This window comes from Lathyrus oleraceus, chromosome 4, assembly GCF_024323335.1.
Source record: "Lathyrus oleraceus cultivar Zhongwan6 chromosome 4, CAAS_Psat_ZW6_1.0, whole genome shotgun sequence".
NCBI classification, from domain to species: domain Eukaryota; kingdom Viridiplantae; phylum Streptophyta; class Magnoliopsida; order Fabales; family Fabaceae; genus Lathyrus; species Lathyrus oleraceus.
The window spans coordinates 150,928,096-150,939,273 of record NC_066582.1 but is presented as its reverse complement, the minus strand read 5'-3'; positions in this window follow the sequence as shown (position 1 = coordinate 150,939,273).

Genomic DNA, 11,178 nt, shown 5'->3' with positions numbered 1-11,178 from the left:
CCAGTCAGGTTCTGTTGAATATTTCTACCATCAGACAGAAATCAAATATCCCCAGCTAAGAAAGGGTCATCAATACAAATATCTCCAACCAGAATATCGGGATTTATTTTCCCATGGCAAAAAATTTCAGACGCATAATTCATTCATACATCATTTCATAGCATATGCACGCATGCAATGTTCGCATTTATTTTTAAGAGCATAAAACATCTCATGCATCATGACATGGCATGAGGCTAACTCTTTTTTCAGGTTAATTATCCTCCTGATACAGTCAAATAAAGATTCATTCAGACGGATATCTTTATCAATTACAGATACATCTTTCAGATATAATCCATATGAATATTCATTCTGACAAGTATCCTGATATCCTCATAATGATGGCATCTTTAAGCCCATCCCAGACATTTATTGCAAATACAACATATACAAATATTATCAGATATAGCCTAACGTACGGCTCATTCTGATTCAGCCTAACGTATGGTTCCTCCAACTGTTCCAATACGGTCTAGCGTACGACCCATTTGGATATTCATCCCCTCAGATACTACCTAGCGTACGGTACATTCTGAAATGTAGTCTAGTGTATGACTACCCCTCTTTTTTCAGAAACAGCCTAACGGACGGCTTATTCTACTACTCAGATACGATCTAGCGTACGATCCATTCTGATCCTTGCTTCTCCAGATACAGCCTAGCGGACGACTCATTCTGCTACTCAGATACGATCTAACGTACGATCCATTCTGATCTTTATTTCTCCAGATACAGCCTAGTGGACGGCTCATTCTGCTACTCAGATACAATCTAGCGTACGATCCATTCTGATCTTTTTTCAGATACAGCCTAACGGAAGGCTCATTCTGCTACTCAGATACGATCTAGCGTACGATCTATTCTGATCTTTATTTCTCCAGATACAGCCTAACGGACGGCTCATTCTGCGACTCAGATACGGTCTAGCGTATGATCCATTCTGATCTTTCATCCCCAGTGAGGATACAGCCTAACAGACGGCTCATTCTGCTACTCAGATGCTACCTAGCGTACGGTACATTCTGAAATGTAGTCTAGCGTACGACTACTTTTTATCGTCGGATACAGCCTAACGGACGGCTCATTCTGCTACTCAGATACGATCTAGCGTACGATCTATTCTGATCTTTATTTCTCCAGATACAGCCTAACAGACAGCTCATTTTGCTACTCGGATACGGTCTAGCGTATGACCCATTCTGATCCTTATCTCATCAAGGTGTCAATTGATTAAAAAAGGCAAAACTTTGCCCAGAGCTATTTTGATAGCTCTAGTTCATTTGACACAACTTCAAGACATTTTTGGATAAATTTTATTGAGATAAATAGTTTGAAAAGATATTTTAGTGTGTGTGATTTAGCCATACACTTTTACGAGAATGCCCTTATGCTTTACAAAGTATTAACTCAAACTAATTAAGGTAGAACTTTGTTACACTTAAAATATTAGTCATATACTTACTTTTGTAGACATTTGCTTGATTTCACTTGAGATGAGGTTTGAGTTTGAATTCCATTTTGTCATACCCCAAAATTTGCCCGTTATTTTTATGATACTTTCAACAGGTTCCAATGAGGTCTATTCATTTTTCAAAGCATGAATCTCAAAGGAACAAAGATCCAATGCACAGGTTACCAAATCCAGAAGATGACATGAACTATCATGCTCGCTAGGCGAGCAAACACTTCGCTAGGCGAAGCCCACGCTTCATCCTTCGCTCCAGCGAACCTTGTTGATTTTTCTACTGGAATGCTCGCTAGCTGCTCGCTAGTTGCTCGCCTAGCGAGTAAGTACTAGCTATACTTTTATCCAAGTCTGGGAGTATTCGCTGGAACACTCGCTGAGTGTTCGCCTAGCGAACCCTTCGCTAGCGAAGCTTGCGGATATACAAAAATTCTGGGCCTGAATTGCCTTCAGTCTGAGCCCACCAAGACATAAAAAATCAGCTATAAATTCCAAGACTTCATTTGAAAAAAGGGACAGGGCAGAAGGACGGAGGAGAAAACCCTGGGGATCAGAAAAACAACGGGGAAAACCCTAGAAGCTAATTCAAAGAACTCATCGGTACAAAGGTTACCTCCGCCAACCCTATCAGGCATAAACCCTAAGATTGCTCTGCAAACCCAACGGTGTAACTCAACTTCGTTCGATCCTTCCAATCAGGTTTGCCCTATTCCCACTACTCTATGCTCCCAATTTGAAATTTCTAAATGCATGAGGCATTATGGTTGAATTTGGAAAGGCGAATATCGTTAGGTTTTGCATGTGGGTTTAGATGTGCATAAATGTGTAAAATAATACTTTGAATATTCGATCATGTAATTTATGTAATGGATGCCATAGGGTTTGGGGTTTCTGAAATCGCACCAGTATCAAAGAAGAACCCAGAACCCGCAGCCTTTCGCTAGCACCTCGCTAAGCGAACCTGTAGCGAGGGTTCGCCAGGCCCTCGCTAGGCGAGGCAATAACGAACATGACAGTAGTTGTTTTTTTTCTGTTTGCATTCTGATCTGTTTTGTATTTATTTGACATGTTTTCTATTGCGTTTACACACTGTTTGCCTGACACTATTATTGCTATGATTCTTTTGTTCGGTGCAACTCTTGATTGCACCCCATCCCGTTATTCTAACATGTTCGCTGAGTTTTTGTAAGGGATCCCATGATTCTTGAAGAGATAGCTCGGCATTCCACTTTATTTGTGGGACATCATCGTGGAGATTTATTCTGATTAATTGACTAATTACATTGCCTTCGAATATGTGATCTTATCCCTCTCTTTGTTGCTTTACGATATTACGGTCATGTCCTGCGAATATGGGGATACCCTTAGCAAAGACCCTTTCGATTAAATCATCATCATCCCTAAACAGATAAGTCATAGTCCCTTCGATCAAAAGGTCAATGTCCCTACGAGATAAACCCTGTCCCTCGAATGTTGCCTTCGAATATATGACTTTGTCCCTCGATGACCCTTCGTTGTAGCCTACGATTAAATGATGATCGTCCCTTCGAATGCTAAGGTATCCTTACAAATGTTGCCTTCAATGACCAATCGACGACCCCACGATGTCCCTTTACATCCAAAGGATAAGACTACTTACTCCTCAATAGTAAGGACAGTTTTACCCTCCTAAGGATAGGAAATACCTATAAAGACTTTGGTTAGGTATAACTCTTAAATGCTTGCTCACAGCTTAAAATACTTTTCACACCTCACACTTTTCAAAACATCTTTTAGAAGATCACCACTTGGTATACATTCGCACCAGAATCATCGCCGAGTTATATTTTTCTAAACATCTTTCAAAATCAAACGAGATAAACACTTTGTATACATTCGTACAAGAATCATTACAAAGTTAAATTCTCCTTTCAAAATATTTTCTAAACACACCACATTTCTCAAACACTTTCTCAAACAAGGAAAACATAAGTGAGTTAAGCAATTAAGAGCCCATGGATAACCATGGATACAAAGGGTGCTAACACCTTCTGTCATACGGTGAACTGACTTTAGGTGTTTTTGCTTTGGAAAGCAAATGTCGCGGTTAGCAAGAGTCGCCACCGACTTTTCTTTTATCCAATAAGGAAAGGTGGAAAAGAACAGGAAAGACCTTAATTAGATTTTGGGTTCGGGAGGTACATTATATAAAGGGAAGGTGTTAGCACCCTTTGTATCCATGGTTATCCATGGGCTCTTAATTGCTTGATCACTTATGTTTGTCTGGAAAAAGTGGTTGTGAATTGTTTAGAAAATGTTTTGAAAAGAGAATTTAACTTTGTAATGATTCTTGTATGAATGTATACAAAGTGGTTATCTCGTTTAGTTTTGAAAGTTGTTTAGAAAAATATAACTCGGCAATGATTCTAGTATGAATGTATACCAAGTGGTGATTTTCTAAAAGATGTTTTGAAAGGTGTGGGGTGTGAAAAATATTTTAGGTTGTGAATCAGCAATTAAGGGTCATACCTACCCAAGGCCTTTATGGGCATTTCCTATCCTTATGAGGGTAAAACTGTCCTTACTATTAAGAAGTAAGTAGTTTTATCCTTTGGATGTAAAAGGGTCATCGTAGGGTCATTGATTGGTCATTAAAGGCAACATTTGTAAGGATACCTTAGCATTCGAGGGGACGATCATCATTTAACCGTAGGCTACAACGAAGGGTCATCGAGGGGCAAAATCATATATTCGCAGGCAACATCCGAGGGACTATGATTTATTTTATAGGGACATGATGATTTAACCGAAGGGTCTTTGCTAAGTGTATCCCCACATTCGCGGGACATGACCATAATGCCGTAATATCCTAAGGCAACAAGAGAGGTCCAAGATCACATATTCAACGGTAATATTTTACGATCGATTAGGTAGTTGTAATCAATTAGGTAATTAGGTCCATATTAATTAAGTAATTAGGAGGAATCTCCACATTAAAATCAATTAAATAAATAGGATGAATCTCTACATTAAAATCAATTAAGTAAATAGGATGAATCTCCACAAGGGTATCCCACAAATAAAGTGGGATACCTAGCAAGCTACCCTCTTCGGGAGTATGTGAGTCCTTACAATATTCAGCAAACAGGTCAGAATACCAAATGGGGGTGCAATCGAGGATTACACTGCAAAAGAAACACAACAGTAGGAATGTCAGGCAAAATAACGCATGATTAAAATAGAACAGATCAGATAAGCATAGAACAGAACAGCCAAAATATTAGCGACTGTCAAGTTCGCCTCTGCCTCGCCTAGCGAAGGCTTAGCGAATGCTCGCTACATGCTCGTTTAGCGATGTGCTAGCGAGCGGCTGCGGGTTTTGAATTCCAGAACAGTACGATCTCAGCATGTTGCACGCCCTATGGCATTCAATTATAGAAATAACATGGTCAAACATTCAGGATATTCAGGCACATTTAAACTCACATGCAAACTCTAATTACATATCCAGAAATTCAATCATGATGCATTATGTATTCAGAGATTACAGATTGGAAGCATAAAACAGTAGTGATGCGCAAACCTGTTTGCAATCGAATTGCAACATTGAATTGGCAGGTCACTTTTGGTATCGGATTGAGTTGGGCGGAGGTAACCTTTTGGGCAGATGAGTTGCCTTCAGGGTTTCCTTCAGGGTTGCTCTGAATCCTCTTGGTTAGCCTCCAAGGTTTAATTGCTAGGGTTCCGGTTCGTCTCCTTCTCCCCTTCTCTTTCTGACTGAAATGCTGGTATTTATAATGGTTTGTTGTGACCTAATGGGCTCAGAATGAAGCCCAGAATTTTCTGGTATTCGCAAGCTTCGCTAGGCGAGTATTGTAGCGAAAGGTTCGCTAGGCGAAGGAGTTGCTCGCCTAGCGAGCATGCCAGTTTGGGCCATTTTCTGGATTTGGCCATCTGTGAGTTGGGTCTTTGTTCCTTTAAGGTCAGTGCCTTGGAAAATAAGTTGGGGTGCCTCAAAAAAGTCTTGCAAAATTAACGGGCGAATTTTGGGGTATGACAGCTGCCCCTGTTCAATATTCTTGGACCGAAAGAGTTAGAATGGTGTGTACGCCATTCGTGGTCTGGAGGTGGAAGATTATTGAACACTAGAATGCCCCAAAAATTTGCACTTGTTAATTAAAAGTTTGTCTTGATGAAGATGGGCTTAAAGATGCCATCCAGGACGTTAGTCTTGATGAAGAGGGGCTTCAGAGTGCGTCGTACATTAGATGATATCTGAAGACATGGGTGTCATACCGGGTCATACGCTAGACCATATAGTGAGTCATCCATTAGGCTGTCGACTTCGCCGGGGAGTCAGAGTGTGTTATACGTTGCTGGGGATAAGAGATCAAAATGGATCATACGCTAGACCGTATCTGAATAGCAAAGTGAGTTGTTCATTAGGCGGATGACTTCGCCGGGGATGCAAGATCAGAATGGATCGTACGCTAGATCGTATCTGAGTTGCAGAATGAGTCGTACGTTAGGCTGTATCTGAAGAAGAAAGTAGTCGTACGCTAGACTACACCCCGGAATGTACCGTACGCTAGGCAGTATCTGAGGATTTGAAGGTCCAAATGGGTCGTACGCTAGACCGTATTGGAGTTGCAGAATGAGCCGTACGTTAGGCTGTATCTGAAGAAGAAAGTAGTCGTACGCTAGACTACACCCCGGAATGAACCGTACGCTAGGCAGTATCTGAGGATTTGAAGGTCCAAATGGGTCGTACGCTAGACCGTATTGGAGTTGCAGAATGAGCCGTACGTTAGGCTGTATCTGAAGAAGAAAGTAGTCGTACGCTAGACTACACCCCGGAATGTACCGTACACTAGGCAGTATCTGAGGATTTGAAGGTCCAAATGGGTCGTACGCTAGACCGTATTGGAGTTGCAGAATGAGCCGTACGTTAGGCTATGTCTGATAGTATTTGTATGTGTTGTATTTGCAATGAATATCTGGGATGGGTTTAAGATGCCACCATTAGGAGGATATCCGAGTGTTTGTAGAATGAATGTTCATATGGATTATATCTGAGAGATGTAGTTGAATCCTGAATGTAATTGATAAAGATGTCCGTCTGAATGGACCTTTGTTTTGACTGTATTAGGAGGATAATTAACCTGAAAAACAAAGTTAGTCTCATGCCATGTCATGATGCATGAGATATTTTATGTTTATGAAAATAAATGCGAACAATGTATGCATGCGAATGCTGTGAAATGATGTAATGAATGAATTATGCGTCTGAAAAGTTTTTTTTCTGGCGACCCCCTGGGGAAAATAAATCCCCATCTTCTGGTTGGAGATACTTGTATTGACGACCCCTTCTCATCTAGGGATACTTGATTTCTGTCTGATGGTAGAAATATTTAACAGAAGCCTGGCTGGGGGGGGGGGGGGGAAGAGATGACCAATTTGTCTAGTAATGCCAATTGCTTCTGGGGAATAACTGGCTTTGCTGGGGAATAGAATTAGCAACGGATTCATTGGAACGCATGGTTAGACTTTCTCCTCGATCCCGAAGTCTCGTAGTGATTGCTATTTCTATTTTATGCATGCATTTTTGGTACACATCGATTATATTCAAATGCACATATCAATTCAAATAAAATCAATGGACGTTTATGCAAACAAAACAGAAAAAGTAAAACAAAAGCATCTTTTTGGAAATAAAATTATATTGATTTTGAAAGAGGGCCTATAAACAGGCAATTTGTGTACATGGAGACAGAAATCCTAGTAAGAGGAAATTGTCGAGAACATAAAGAAAAGCTATGAAGGAAAAGCCCTGTTGATTTTAATTCTACTACTGTCATTATGTCTTCAAGCGTCTCATCTCCTGCTGTCGGATAGAATTGATTGGCCTGTTGAGTCCCTTGAACTTGGATGAAGCTGTCTGAGAACGGGACATAGTCATACACTTTTAATCCCTAATTTTTGCCTGGACCGCCTTTTCAGGTTTTCAATCCACCAGGATACCCTTTTTTGCCCAAGCCGCCTTTTCAGGTTTTCGACTTGCCGGGTGTACATTTTTATATGTTTATCCCTAATTTTTGCCCGAACCCTTTTGGTTCGCCGGGATGCCCTTACTTTTGCCTAGGTACGTCGACCTAGCGGGTCTCTTTTATGCGTAGTATTTTTTGACTATGTCTACGTTCACGGGATGTGGGAAGTCTTCGCCGTCCATCGTAGCAAGTATCATGGCTCCACCAGAGAATACCTTCTTAACTACAAATGGCCCTTCGTATGTGGGAGTCCATTTGCCCCTGGGATCACCTTGTGGTAGAATGATACGCTTGATAACTAAGTCGCCGATTTGATACACCCGTCTCTTGACCTTTTTGTTGAATGCCTGGGTCATGCGCTTCTGATATATCTGCCCATGACAAACAGCCGCCAGTCTCTTTTCATCAATCAAATTTATCTGATCGAGTCGAGTCTGAATCCATTCATCCTCGTCTAAACCTGTCTCTTTCATGATTCTTAGAGAGGGAATCTGAACCTCTACCGGTAGGACGACTTCCATTCCATAGACTAAAGAGAAAGGAGTTGCCCCTGTCGAAGTGCGTACTGAAGTGCGATAACCATGAAGAGCAAATGGTAACATCTCATGCCAGTCTTTGTACGTTACTGTCATCTTTTGTATGATCTTCTTGATATTCTTATTAGCAGCCTCCACGGCGCCGTTCATCTTTGGTCGGTACGGAGAAGAGTTATGGTGTTTTATCTTGAATTGCGTGCAGAGTTCAGTAATCATCTTGTTGTTCAAATTAGTGCCATTATCAGTGATAACTCTTTCAGGGACGCCATATCGGCAAATAAGACTATTCTTGATGAACCGTGCCACCACATTCTTGGTAACAGAAGCAAATGAGGTTGCCTCTACCCACTTTGTAAAGTAATCAATCGCAACAAGAATGAAGCGATGTCCGTTAGAAGCAGTAGGTTTAATCTCTCCAATCATATCAATGCCCCACATTGCAAAAGGCCAAGGGGCTGTCAACACGTTTAAAGGAGCAGGAGGCACATGTACCTTATCCGCATAGATCTGGCACTTGTGACAAGTTCTGGAGTGATGGTGGCAATCAGCTTCCATGGTAGACCAATAATACCCTGATCTCAGAATCTTCTTGGCCATTGTATGTCCACTAGAGTGAGTCCCAAAAATACTGTCATGCATGTCTTCCATAATCTTTTCTGCTTCCTTTTTATCCATACAACGAAGCAAAGTCGAATCATGATTACGTTTGTATAATATTCCATTACTCAAAAATAATTTAGCGGAGAACTTCCTCAGGAATTTTCTGTCATTGATGGACGCCCCTTCAGGGTATTCCCGAGCTTCTAAATATCTTTTTACTTCGTGGAACCAAGCTTTCTCTTCTACTTCAGCAGTGTTAAGTTCATAACAATATGCTGGTTCATCTAGTCGTTCAATGGTAATCCTGGGAGCTTCATTGTCCCATCTGACTCTGAACATAGATGACATGGTGGCCAAGGCATCTGCCAACTGATTCTCCTCTCGTGGAATATGTTCGAATGTAATCTCTTCAAAGTATGGGATTAATGTCAACACCCGCTCTCGATAAGGGATGAGATTCGGATGTTTAGTGTCCCATTCTCCTTTGATCTGACTGATTACTAATGCTGAGTCCCCGTACACACTCAAAAACTTGATTCTCAGGTCTATAGCAGCTCTGAGTCCCAAAATACATGCTTCATACTCGGCCATATTGTTGGTACAATCGAAACATAGTCTAACAGTAAGAGGCGTATGGCAACCCTTGGGGGAAACGATTATAACACCAACACCATTGCCCAATGCATTAGACGATCCATCAAAAACCATAGTCCATCGGGATCCCAGTTCGGGTCCTTCATCCGGTCCAGGTTCTTCATAATCAGTAACAAGCATGACATCCTCATCTGGGAACTCAAAATTCATAGATTGGTAATCATCCACTGCTTGATGAGCCAAATGGTCGGCTAGCACGCTTCCTTTGATTGCTTTCTGGGTAGTATACTGGATATCATACTCTGTTAAAATCATCTGCCATCTCGCTATTCTTCCGGAGAGGGCAGGTTTCTCAAATATGTATTTGATGGGATCCATCTTAGAAATCAACAAAGTGGTATGATTCAACATATACTGTCTTAGTCGGCGAGCAGCCCAGGCCAAAGCACAACAAGTTCTCTCGAGCAGTGAGTATCTTGTTTCACAGTCGGTAAACTTTTTGCTAAGGTAGTATATGGCATGCTCTTTTCGACCAGACTCGTCATGTTGCCCCAACACACACCCCATTGAATTTTCTAACACGGTCAAATACATGATTAGAGGTCTTCCTTCAACTGGTGGCATCAGGATCGGAGGTTCCTGGAGATACTTCTTGATTTTGTCAAAAGATTCTTGACATTCATCATTCCATATCATCTCTTGATTCTTCCTCAGTAGTTTGAAGATGGGTTTGCAGGTAGCAGTTAAATGGGAGATAAACCGGGCGATGTAATTCAAACGTCCCAAGAAACCTCTGACTTCCTTATCTGTACGGGGCACTGGCATTTCCTGGATAGCTCTCACCTTAGCCGGGTCAACCTCAATTCCTTTACCACTGACAATAAATCCCAAGAGTTTATCGGATCTTACTCCAAAGGTGCATTTGTTCGGGTTCAATCTCAGCTTGTATTTCTTCAACCTCTCAAACAATTTGTACAAATGATCAAGATGTTCTTCTTCAGTATGAGATCTGGCTATCATGTCATCCACATATACTTCTATTTCATGATGAATCATATCATGGAACAAAACCACCATAGCACGCTGGTACGTTGCCCCGGCGTTCTTTAAACCGAATGGCATTACTTTGTAACAGAAAGTGCCCCATTGCGTCACAAACGTAGTTTTCTCCATGTCTTCAGGTGCCATCTTAATCTGGTTATAACCCGAGAATCCATCCATGAAGGAGAATACTTTGTGTTGAGCGGTATTGTCTACCAGAACATCAATGTGCGGGAGTGGAAAGTCATCTTTGGGACTCGCTTTATTCAAATCTCTGTAATCGACGCACATTCGCACCTTACCATCCTTCTTCGGTACCGGTACCACATTAGCAACCCATTGAGGATAAGAAGTAACAGCCAGAAAACCTGCATCAAATTGTTTCATAACCTCGGCTTTGATTTTCTCAGACATTTCAGGACGCATGCGGCGAACCTTTTGCTTAACAGGACGACAATCTTCCTTCGTTGGCAAACGATGCACTACTATATCAGTATCCAATCCTGGCATGTCTTCATAAGACCAAGCAAAAATCTCTACATAGTCATGTAACATCTGAATCAATCTTTCTTTAATACTGTTTTCCAAGCCTGCTCCTATTTTGACTTCTTTCTTGTCCACTTCAGTACCCAGGTTTACAATTTCGATTGACTCTTCATGCGGTTGTATAGTCTTCTCTTCTTGCAGTACCAGTCTGGCAAGTTCTCTAGGTACTTCACAATCTTCCTCACTTCCATCCTCGGCTTGGTAGATCGGATTTTCAAAGTCATAATGAACAGTAGTAGAACTATTATCAACAGGATCCAGAGTGGGTATGGATCTGCAATTCGTTACGTGAGTGTGTGTAAGAAAACATAGCTTTTTCGGAAGATGA